This window comes from Myxine glutinosa, unplaced genomic scaffold (genome assembly GCF_964187855.1).
Source record: "Myxine glutinosa unplaced genomic scaffold, kmMyxGlut1.1 SCAFFOLD_738, whole genome shotgun sequence".
Taxonomy (NCBI): Eukaryota; Metazoa; Chordata; class Myxini; order Myxiniformes; family Myxinidae; genus Myxine; species Myxine glutinosa.
This window is the reverse complement of record NW_027616833.1, coordinates 57563-67890: the sequence shown is the minus strand read 5'-3', so window position 1 is coordinate 67890 and position 10328 is coordinate 57563. Positions and strand designations below refer to the sequence as shown.

At 44.2% G+C, this 10328-nt stretch overlaps 1 long non-coding RNA gene across 1 annotated transcript in view; it reads left to right on the top strand.

Annotated features, from left to right (window-relative positions):
- Positions 1-433: 433 nt before the first annotated feature.
- LOC144889087 (uncharacterized) overlaps positions 434-10328 on the top strand; it is a 31928-nt gene continuing 22033 nt past the window's right edge. Inside the window, exon 1 of the long non-coding RNA XR_013621586.1 lies at positions 434-866. This is a non-coding gene — a long non-coding RNA (uncharacterized LOC144889087). The remainder of the gene's footprint in view (positions 867-10328) is intronic.

Here is a 10328-nt window from a genome sequence, read left to right as displayed (position 1 = left end):
GTCGAGAAAACACAGGATGCAAAATGCCTGTAATTCTGCTGATGATGCTGTTCACCTCTTTAAAGCCTTCGTCACATCGCGTGTAAATCTCGAGTTTCAATCGAATGATTGCACAGTGTTCTCACAACGGTGGTGTGTCAAGGCATCCTTATGTCAACTGGCTGATGGTTCTCTTGCAATGAATTTATGATTTATCTTGTCTCCCATTTTAAACTTGTACAGCCATCGCCTTGAATTGTTTTTTTGGGTTTTCACTGTGAACAATGTTTTCCTGGCAACAAACGGGGACAAATGTCGAATGTTTCTCTCTCTCTCTCTCCCTCTCTCTCCCCCTCTCTCTCCCCCTCGCTCTCTCTCTCTCTCTCTCTCTCTCTCTCTCTCTCTCTCTCTCCCCCTCTCTCTCTCCAAATTTGGGGGGGGGGGGGGGGGTTACAGCTCGACCCGGGGGTAAATGAGTGAACTGATCACCGCTGTAGCCCCAGAAAGCTTGCAACTCCAAAGCTTCATACAAATGGAGCATCTGTAAGATGGAGAACCTACAAGATGGGGCACCTGCAAGATGGATGACCTGCAAGATGGATAACCTGCAACATTGCGTGCCTGCAAGATGGCGCACCTCCAAGATGGAGCACCTCCAAGATGGAGCACCTGCCCATTACGATCGGCCTTTTTTCAACACCTCTGGAGTGGCTCACAAGTCCCCAAGTTCATCAAGGAAAACATATCTGAAAAGTGTTATGATGTAATGCGTTCACAAACATTCCTCCAACAGTGAACATGGTGACGTGTTACATGGTGCATTCAGAAAGGAACACGGTTGGGAAGGACACGGATGCTCTGTCGCTCCCGGCTACTGGTTGTGCGAGGTTTGTCTCCTGGTCTGTCCATTTGGATCGCATTGGGATCACCAATAAAAAAAAAAAAAAGAAAAAAAAGAAAGAAAAAAAAAGTCTCTCTCTCTCTCTCTCTCCCCCTCCCTCTCTCCCCCTCTCTCTCTCCCCTTCTCTCTCTCCCCCCCTCTCTTTCCCTTTCTCAATTTTTCACTTTATTTAATCAAACGCTTAATTTGCTCTTGATGTGTTCATAGTTCTTGTGTGAGCATTTCCTTTAAAATTGTTTGTGGTTACTGTTTGTGTCCTCACCTTTGGTTGGTAAAAAAATTTTACTTGCTGATTTCTTTTGAATATCCTTTGTTCTTTTTTGGTGTGTTTATGATCCTTATACAATGTTTCTTTGAACTCGTTGCTTGGTTTGACACTGCTTTGTGGAATGGTTTTATACTTTTATAATAAAAAGATACAAAAGTCTCTCTCTCTCTCTCTCTCTCTCTCTCTCTCTCTCTCTCTCTCTCTCTCTGTCGCCACCTATCGGCCGTCGGTGCGTTGGGTGTAGCGTCATGGCGGCTGTGAGCAACTGCTCTGTGTTGTAGTGAGTTCTTTGTGAGTTTTCCTCCTCTCCTGCCCTCCCCTGCCCCCCCCCCCTCCCTCTCCTTTCCATCCTGTGTACTTTGGCATTTTGTTTTCATCCTTCCTATACCTTTGTCTTCAAGAGAGAGAGGTTTGAGAGCGGACCCATTTTGGGTGCGGCCTACCGGCTTCGACGACGCTTTGTAAGCCTTTTTGTGCTTATACTGCACGTTTATTATTTATTCTTGTTTGATTTATTTCGTTTTGGTACCTACTTGTCCGGTTCGGACAAGTGGGGGGGGGGGGGGGTGTTAATTCGCTGGGATGGCGAATGCACGCTCTCGGTTAGAGGCGTTCGACAACTTAACAAGGAAGCATGCATTTGTGTGTGTTCCACCCAAAGGAACTTCCACTGAGGACATTGTTTTGTCGGTGGGGAAAATAATCGGTTGTGAAAATGTACGAGCAGCGTCGAGAATGAATCAAAAAGTTGTTGTATTTGTGTCCGATGAAAAATTCGTTCACGATGTTGTAAGTGCGTGTTTAACCACAGAGACAGGTCTCTTTGTCTTGGCATCGCCTATGGACACTCCGTCGATGAGGGTCGTCATATCTAACGTACCCCCATTTATAACCTGCAACCAGCTGATGTCCGTTTTGTCCCGATACGGAACAGCTGTGTCAAAAATCACAATGATTCCGCTCCGGTCTCAGGATGAACGTGTTAAACACGTGATGAGCTTCAGACGGCAGGTGTATATGGTGCTTCCGGATCGAGGCGATGACACGGGGTTAAACATCACGTTCAAGGTAAAGGTGAACAACCATGAGTACCAGATGTATGCGTCATCGGCCTCATTAACATGTTTTCAGTGCGGAGCTTTTGGCCATGTGAAAAGGTTTTGTCCGAAGGTATCGTGTGTAAGGTGTGGTGAAGCAGGTCATAGTGACGCTGATTGTAAAAGAGATAACACCCCGGTCTCTAACGTGCGAAACAACGTAAACCGAAATACCCGAACGGTTCCTACCGACGCTCCCTCGCACTCGAGGAGTAGGGATAATACTCCTGTTCGTCTTAGTGTAAACGACAACACCGCTGATTCGGTAAATAATGAAATAACCCCAGATAACCCACCTGTGGTGGCAGATGCTACATGCAGTGAGGAGATGGAAGAAAATCCCATTGTGGTGACAAAGAAACGAAGAGCACCTGGTGCTTGTAACTCCAACATTACTTTGAAAAAGGTAGTGTTGGATAAAGACAGTGTGGGTGCAGACGCCCTGGAACGTCTTTCTCAGGTGTCCACAAGCTGTGTTGACACCAGGGAGAAGGAACATGAATTAATTAATTCTGAAACATTATCGGGCAGCACCGAAAACCTGGGAGAAAAAGTAGATGGTGAGACTAAAGATGATGGTGAGCCCATTAGTGAGCCGCCACCTTCACTACCTGCTGAGACCGAGCGGATTGGGAATGTCTCAGCCCCAAGCTCCTCTTTACCCCTGCAAGATCTAAATCATGACACTGGTTCGTCAACTGAGCCAGTGAACATCTCCCTGCAGGAGGGTGAAGCCGAGATTTCAGCTCCTGCTGAATGTCCCGGGTACCAGAGTGAGGATGACTCTACCATAGAACATTCCAGCAAATCTTCGGACTTGGTTGGCATCAAAATGGGGACTGGGCAGACTGATATATGTGACCCGGGCGGAGCTGTTTCTGATTTGTCAGATTCAGAGGATGAAGTTGAGATGACTGAGTTGTCTCAATCTTCATCAGATCAATCATCCATAGCCCCTCAACTCGTTATTTCTTTTCTGAATGACACCTACCGACACCGAAATGTGATTGTAAAAGATCATTTTCCTGATTTAATTTCATTCATCCAGGCTGCAAAGGACATAATTAGGAGGCCGGATGAATTTCATTTAACAAGGTCGCTGTTTCATCGGCTTAGGCTGTTACAAAAGCAGGGAGCGAGATTTCCCAACAACCGCTCACGCCTTTTGATAATCCATGAAAAAAATCACCTTTGGAACCTTAAATATGAATGGCGGAGGTGCAAGCCAAAACCGCCAGGTTCAGGTGAAAAGTTTATTTGAGCGCAAGAAAATTGATGTACTCTTACTCCAGGAAACCCATATAATTCAAAATGCGGAGTACGACTGGTGTCGCCTCTTTAAAGGACAATGTTTTTTTAGTAACATGTCTTCTTCTTCTGCTGGTGTAGCCTTTTTACTCAGACCAGGCCTAGTACCTGAGTCATGCCTCTTCCAGGAGGTGATTAAAGGCCGGTTTATTTCATTGGAACTGGTCATTAATAATTTTCGGTTTACACTATTCAATGTTTATGCACCAAGTGAGAGTGTGGACCGAAGAGCTTTCTTTTCATCTTTAATTCGACACATGCAGTCGATAGATCTCAATAATTGTATTTGCATGGGGGGTGACTTTAATTGCACCTTTAAACCCAGTATAGACCGAAATACAGCAGAACCTCATCCCGAAGGTAGTACTGATTTGTTAAATTATTTTTCGGCAGTGGGTGTGCTAGATGCATGGAGACTGCATTACCCCAACAAATCTGAGTATACTTGGGGACGATGTGCCAATGGGAGAATGACTTTCGCTAGACTTGACCGTTGGTACATAAACTCACAGTTCAGGAATGCGGTTATCTCTCCAAATCATTTTCCATCTTTGTTTTCTGATCATCATTTAGTTACCATGGGCCTCTTTTTCCCTCAACCCTTACGCAAAAGTGCATACTGGAAATTCAATACCAGTCTTCTCGAAGATGCTTTGTTTAAAGACGCCTTCCGTGCTTTTTGGGTCATCCAACTTTCAAGAAAGCCCTCTTTCTCTTCTTTAGCATTATGGTGGGATAACACAAAAGCTCAGATTAGAGTGTTTTGTCAGCAGTTTGTTTCAAATGATACTGACGTAAAAAATATAACAATGGCTTGTTTAGAAGCTGATATTATACGGTTAGAGTGTAAACTGGCTAAAGATAATATCAGAAGAGACCACAGGTTATTGGTTGAAAAGAAGGCTCAACTGAGAGAGCTGATTCAGGAGAAAGCAGCAGGCCTGTTAATTAGATTAAGAATAAACAATTTAAAGGTATCAGACAGCCCGAGTAAATCTTTCTTCCAAATGGATTTTGTAAATAAGTCACCCAAAACCCTTTTCTCTGTACAAGACTTTAGGGGAAACATGGTTGCCAACCCTGGAGATGTAAGGTTGTGCATTAGAGAGTTTTTTTCAAAAGTCTATGCAAAACAAAATGTTTGTGAGCAAACCATGGAATTTTTAACTTCTCACCTTTCATCCCTAACTGAGCCTCAGTGCCTGGGCCTGGATTCAACAATTACTTTGCCTGAGCTAACGCAGGCCCTAAGTGAAATGGACTCGGGGAAAGCTCCTGGGATTGACGGCCTACCGGCAGAATTTTTCTTGGCTTTTTGGGACCTTTTGGGCCCTGAATTATTGAATGTCCTGGAATCATCCTTGGTGCTTGGAGAACTCCCACTAAGCTTCAGAAGAGCAGTGGTGTCGCTGATTCCAAAGACTGGGGATCTACGACAGATAAAGAATTGGCGGCCGGTCTCGTTATTATGTACGGACTATAAAATATTGTCAAAAGTGTTGGCCAGTCGGTTGAAGACGGTAATCGGTGATCTAGTCCACCATGATCAGAGTTACTGCATCCCAAACAGATCTATTTATGATAATATTTTTTTGATTAGAGATTTAATGGAATGTGATTGCTTGGAAAAAGATTTTGGGATAATATTCCTGGATTTGGAAAGGGCTTTTGACAGTGTGGATCATGTTTTTTTGTATCGGGTGCTAGAAGCATGTGGCTTTGGTGTCAATTTTAGGGCCTACGTGACTTTGTTGTACAACAATATATTTAGTTTATTTAAAATAAATAACGAACTCAGCTCTCCGGTACAGGTTCAAAGAGGGGTGAGACAAGGATGCCCGGTTTCTGGGTTATTATTTTCCTTGGTAATGGAATCACTCCTAATTTTATGTAGGAAAAATATTTCAGGAGTGACTGTATCCCCTGGGAGTCCTTCAGTAGTTGTATCGGCTTATGCAGATGATGTCTGTGTGGTTGTTAAGAAGGAGAGTGATATCCCAGCACTTGTTGAATGTTTAAATCTTTTTTGCCTCGCTTCTTCTTTGAAGTGTAACTGGGACAAGAGTAAGGCCTTATGGATTCCCTGTCTCAAGAACATTCCACCTGGAAGAGTGCTGGTACCACCTGTGCATCTACCAACAAAGTTAAAATGGGTGGAAGACGGAGTCAAATACCTTGGGGTTTTCCTGGGATCTCCACATTACGTCCTCAAAAATTGGGACGGGATTGTTGAGCATGTCAAAAAAAGACTGGGACTGTGGAAACGAGCTCTGCCCCACCTTTCCTACAAAGGCAGGGTTCTAGTGGTGAATAATTTGGTGGCTTCTTCCCTGTGGCATAGGTTTATCTGCCTTCAGCCGCCAGAGGCACTACTAAAGGCAGTGCAGAGGCTACTCGTGGATTTTTTTTGGAGTGGTCACCATTGGTTACTACCAAATGTCATATGTAGCCCCTTGTCTGAAGGTGGCCAGGGACTGATCGACATAAAAAGTCGTATCATGGCTTTTCGGCTGTGTACCATACAGCAGTTGCTGTACAAGGAACGACTGCCAAGCCGACTTCTGGCCTATCACGTGCTGCGAAAAGCAAGTGGGCTCGGATATGGCCTTGAACTTTTCTTAGTCCAACTCCAACATGTCGACACATCTCATCTACCATCATTCTATCAGAGCCTTCTGAATGCCTGGCAAAGCCTTTCGACTAGTCGCCAGCAAGAAACCTATGCGACAAGCATGTTCGTGGAAGAACCCCTTTTTTACAACCTACTGTTTCCTGCAATTCCAAGAAGCCGAGACTTTTATCAACACTTTATTACAGCGGGCATAATCAAAGTGTTGGACCTCCGCCATGATTCTGGTTGGGGGTGGAAGACGGTGCAAGAGATAGCCGATATGACTGGAATATGGTCAAACAGAATAATCGGAAGAATACTAAAGGGAATAGTAAAGAAAAGCTTCCAACTTGGACTAAGATGGACCCAGGAAGTTTTGGTGACATCCAATGACTGGCATTTTCCTGGTTTATTGGTACAGCCTAGTCACGGAGACTTGCCCCCAATTAGTGAGGGACAAAACATTTTTCAGAAATGCAGTAGTAAAGACCTGTATCGGTTATGCACTGCAGTTCTGCTTGGGAACTCACCGTTAAATGGAGTGGCCAGGTGGAAAGGACTAATGCCGGAAGGACTCCCATCTGAGCCTGCATGGGAATCAGTATACAGTAAGCTGGTAAGCAAAAGGACAGGTGATCTCCAGTGGCGAATGATACACTGGATCATTCCATCTAATAAATTAGTGAGTCATTTCGCGCCCATATCTATGTGTTGCCCGTTCTGTGTTTACACAGAGGATGTGTTCCATGCATACGTTGATTGTGCAAGGCTTGTGCCTTTATTTCAATGGCTGAACTACATGGCTGGAAAAATGAAGATCACTTTTTCTCTGCGATCATTTATTTTTGGTTTCAATGATATGAAAGAACATGTACATATGTTGTTTTTGTTTTTAGTGGCCACGGCGAAAATGGCAATTTATTTATCGAGGAAGGAAAAACTGAAAGGAAAGCCGATTGGGCAATGTGATGTCTTGTTCTTTTTTAATGCCTTGATATCTGCAAGACTCAAACTTGAATTTTGTGATTCTGGAAGAAAGAAATGTATTGATGAGTTTATGAACATCTGGTGTTTTGATGGGATCTGCATGGTGCAGGAGAATGAATTATTGATATATTTGTAGGTTTGTTGGGATTGAATCAGTGTGTGGTTGGTTTTTCTGTTGTTGTTTTTCTTTTCTAGTCCATTGGACTGTTTTGATTTCCTGTCATTATCTCTTTTTCTTTTCTGTATTTTTGATTATTGTGCCTGTATTGAATAGTATCTTCACCGACTGGCTTGTATTTTTATATTTTTGTAATAAAAAGTCTAAAAAGTCAAAAAAGTCTCTCTCTCTCTCTCTCTCTCTCTCTCTCTCTCTCTCTCTCTCACTCTCTCTCACTCTCACTCTCTCTCTCTCGCGCCCCCTGCTGGTCGTTGGTGAGTCGTGCATGGGTGTGGCAATCATGGCTGCTGTGTGTGAGGAGCTGTGAGTACTGTGTTGTGTTGTTGCCTTTCCCATCCCCCTTTTCGCTCCCTCTGTGTCCTTGTACGTGTTTGTGAAGTCTTCCCCGTGTTTTTCCTTCTTTGTTGAGACAAGAGAGAGAAAGAGAGCGCGCATGGTGAGTTTGGTGCGAGTCCTAAAGAACCTTGTGTTCTTCGGGCCTGTGCTCTGCTTGCCGTGTTCTTTATTATCGTCGTTTATCGGCTCCCTTATTCTATTTCTTTTATTTTTACCTTCGCCTGCAGGCTTTGCTTGCGATAGGTTCTATTTTGTTTTGCTTTTTCAAATATTTCCTTGGTTTTGGTTCATTTATCGCTATGGCAAACAGTCGTTTGCAGAACAGCATTTACGAGTCACTTACTCGTAAAAATGGGGTAATAGTTAGTCCACCCGACGGGGTTCGGGTCGATGACGTCGTGATGGGCTTGGGTGAACTCGTTGGTTTTGAAAATGTGTTAGCAGCTTCAAAGATGAACCAACGAGTTGTTGTTTTTCTTTCCGAGGAGCGCTATGTCGCTCAGGCGGTTGAAACTGGTTTGTCCTTACCGCCAGATATTTTCGTTAACGTTAGTATGTTGGACTCACCGGCAGTGAAAATCACTTTATCTAATTTACCGCCTTTTGTTAAAAACGAACAGATTTTGTCCGTTTTAACACAGTTTGGCACCGTGGTGTCAAAAATCTCCATGATTCCCTTCCGTTTGCGTTCGGATTCTACAGTCCGCCACATCATGTCCTTTCGGCGGCACTGTTACATGGTGTTAAAAAACAATGCTCAATCGCTCAATGCCTCAGCTACGTTGGTCGTTGAAAATCGAAATTATCGAATGTACATCGCAACAGAGACAATGACGTGTTTCACGTGTGGTGCCCTCTGACATTTAAAAGGTGCTTGTCCGAAGTGTATATCCGGTGGCACATCGAGACAGTCAGGAACAAATGCCGATCCTAGTGGCACATCTAGACGGACAGAACCAAATGTCGATCTTCGCAATGATAATGACGCGTCTGGGACGGCAGATCAGCCTTCACATTCGAGCGCGGAAATCGATAATTCACCGGCTGATGACGCGGGTTTTATTACCGTGTCCTCCAGGAGGAGTTATAAAAGAGGAAGCGGTAATGAGGACATACAGGCGAGCGTTTCGAAAAAGATAGCGCCGTCGAACGAACGTAATGTTTCTTTTTTAGAAACAGAAGCCCCTGCAGCTGGTCTTCTGCTGCAGAATAGGTTCAGTGTGTTTGCTGAAATGGAAGAAGACGTTTCCGTTCATTCCTCTCATGAACAAGGACCAAGCGCAATGCCCCAAGATGTTGTGGTAACCCCCCCGGTTACTGAAACTAAAGTCAAGAACCACAAACCTGCTCTCGTCCCGCGCCCTGCTGACGATGAAGTGTCTGAAGTAATGGAGGCAGAAGAAGTAGCAGCTCCAGAAGGAGAGTGCAAAGCCTCTGATATAAAAACGTTAATCCCTGTTACGGTTTTTAAAACTCCCGCTGTGGAAACAGCTGCACCTTTAGTAGAAGACGATATTCCCGTTATGAGAGCATCGGTTTCGGTGTGTGGGGAAAAAAATGAAGACCTTTCGGGTTACGACTCAGATGGGGCCTCGTCGCTCGCCTCTAGTGCTAGTAGCGAGGTCTGGAATGACCCAGCAATAGCCAAGGAACTGGAGGGTGATGATGATTTATCACCCATGGAAATTCTAAAGTTTCTTCAGGACACCTTTCGAAAGAAAAAGGTTAAAATTATAACCTTCTTCCCGAACCTGTCTGGCTTTATAAACTCCTCAAGACGTCTCCTCCTTAAGGCTGAACAACTTGGTGTGACTGAGTCACAAGTTTTTCGCCTGAGAAAGTGTGTACTGAAAGCTCGGAAAGAGCTACAAGCACACCCTAACTTCCCTGTACATGATAAATCTTCCCTACCTACACCATGACCTTCTCTGTTGTAACTTTAAATATAAATGGGGGACGTTCACCCCTGCGTAAAGCTCAGGTGAAGTTGCTTGTCGAGCAAAAACATTTCGATGTTGCTCTTTTGCAAGAGACAAGATGTAGCTCTTCGTGCATGAGCGAATGGACTCGCATCATGAAAGGACAGTGGTTCTTTAGTAGCTTGACCTGTCCTAGTGCTGGAGTGGCTATTTATTTAAATCCTTCTTTCTGTCCTGAAAATGTCACTTTTAAGGAGATTACTAAAGGGCATTTAGTCTCAGTTAATTTCTTTTATAATGGTTACAAACACACTTTAATAAATGTATATTCACCCAGCACGAGCACAGAAAGATTAGTTTTTTTCACACAGTTAGAAATGTCCCTCACACACCTTGATTTTGATGGTCTTGTTTGTCTGTGTGGGGACTTTAATTGCACACTGTATCCCACCCTTGATCGTAATGGAGAAGAGCCCCACCCATCAAGTACAACACCCTTAAAGAGAGCATTGTCCAAATTCTCCCTTATGGATGTATGGAGACTCCAGAACCCATCTGCACGGCAATACACGTGGTGCCGATGTGCAAATGGCCGGTTATCTCTTGCAAGGCTAGACAGATTTTACATCAATAATGACTCTCTAAATGTCATAGACCATGTTGACACCACCCCAAGTGGTTTTTCGGACCATCACATGGTTGTTCTTCATATACTCTCCCCGGCTCGAAATCGTGGCACTGCCC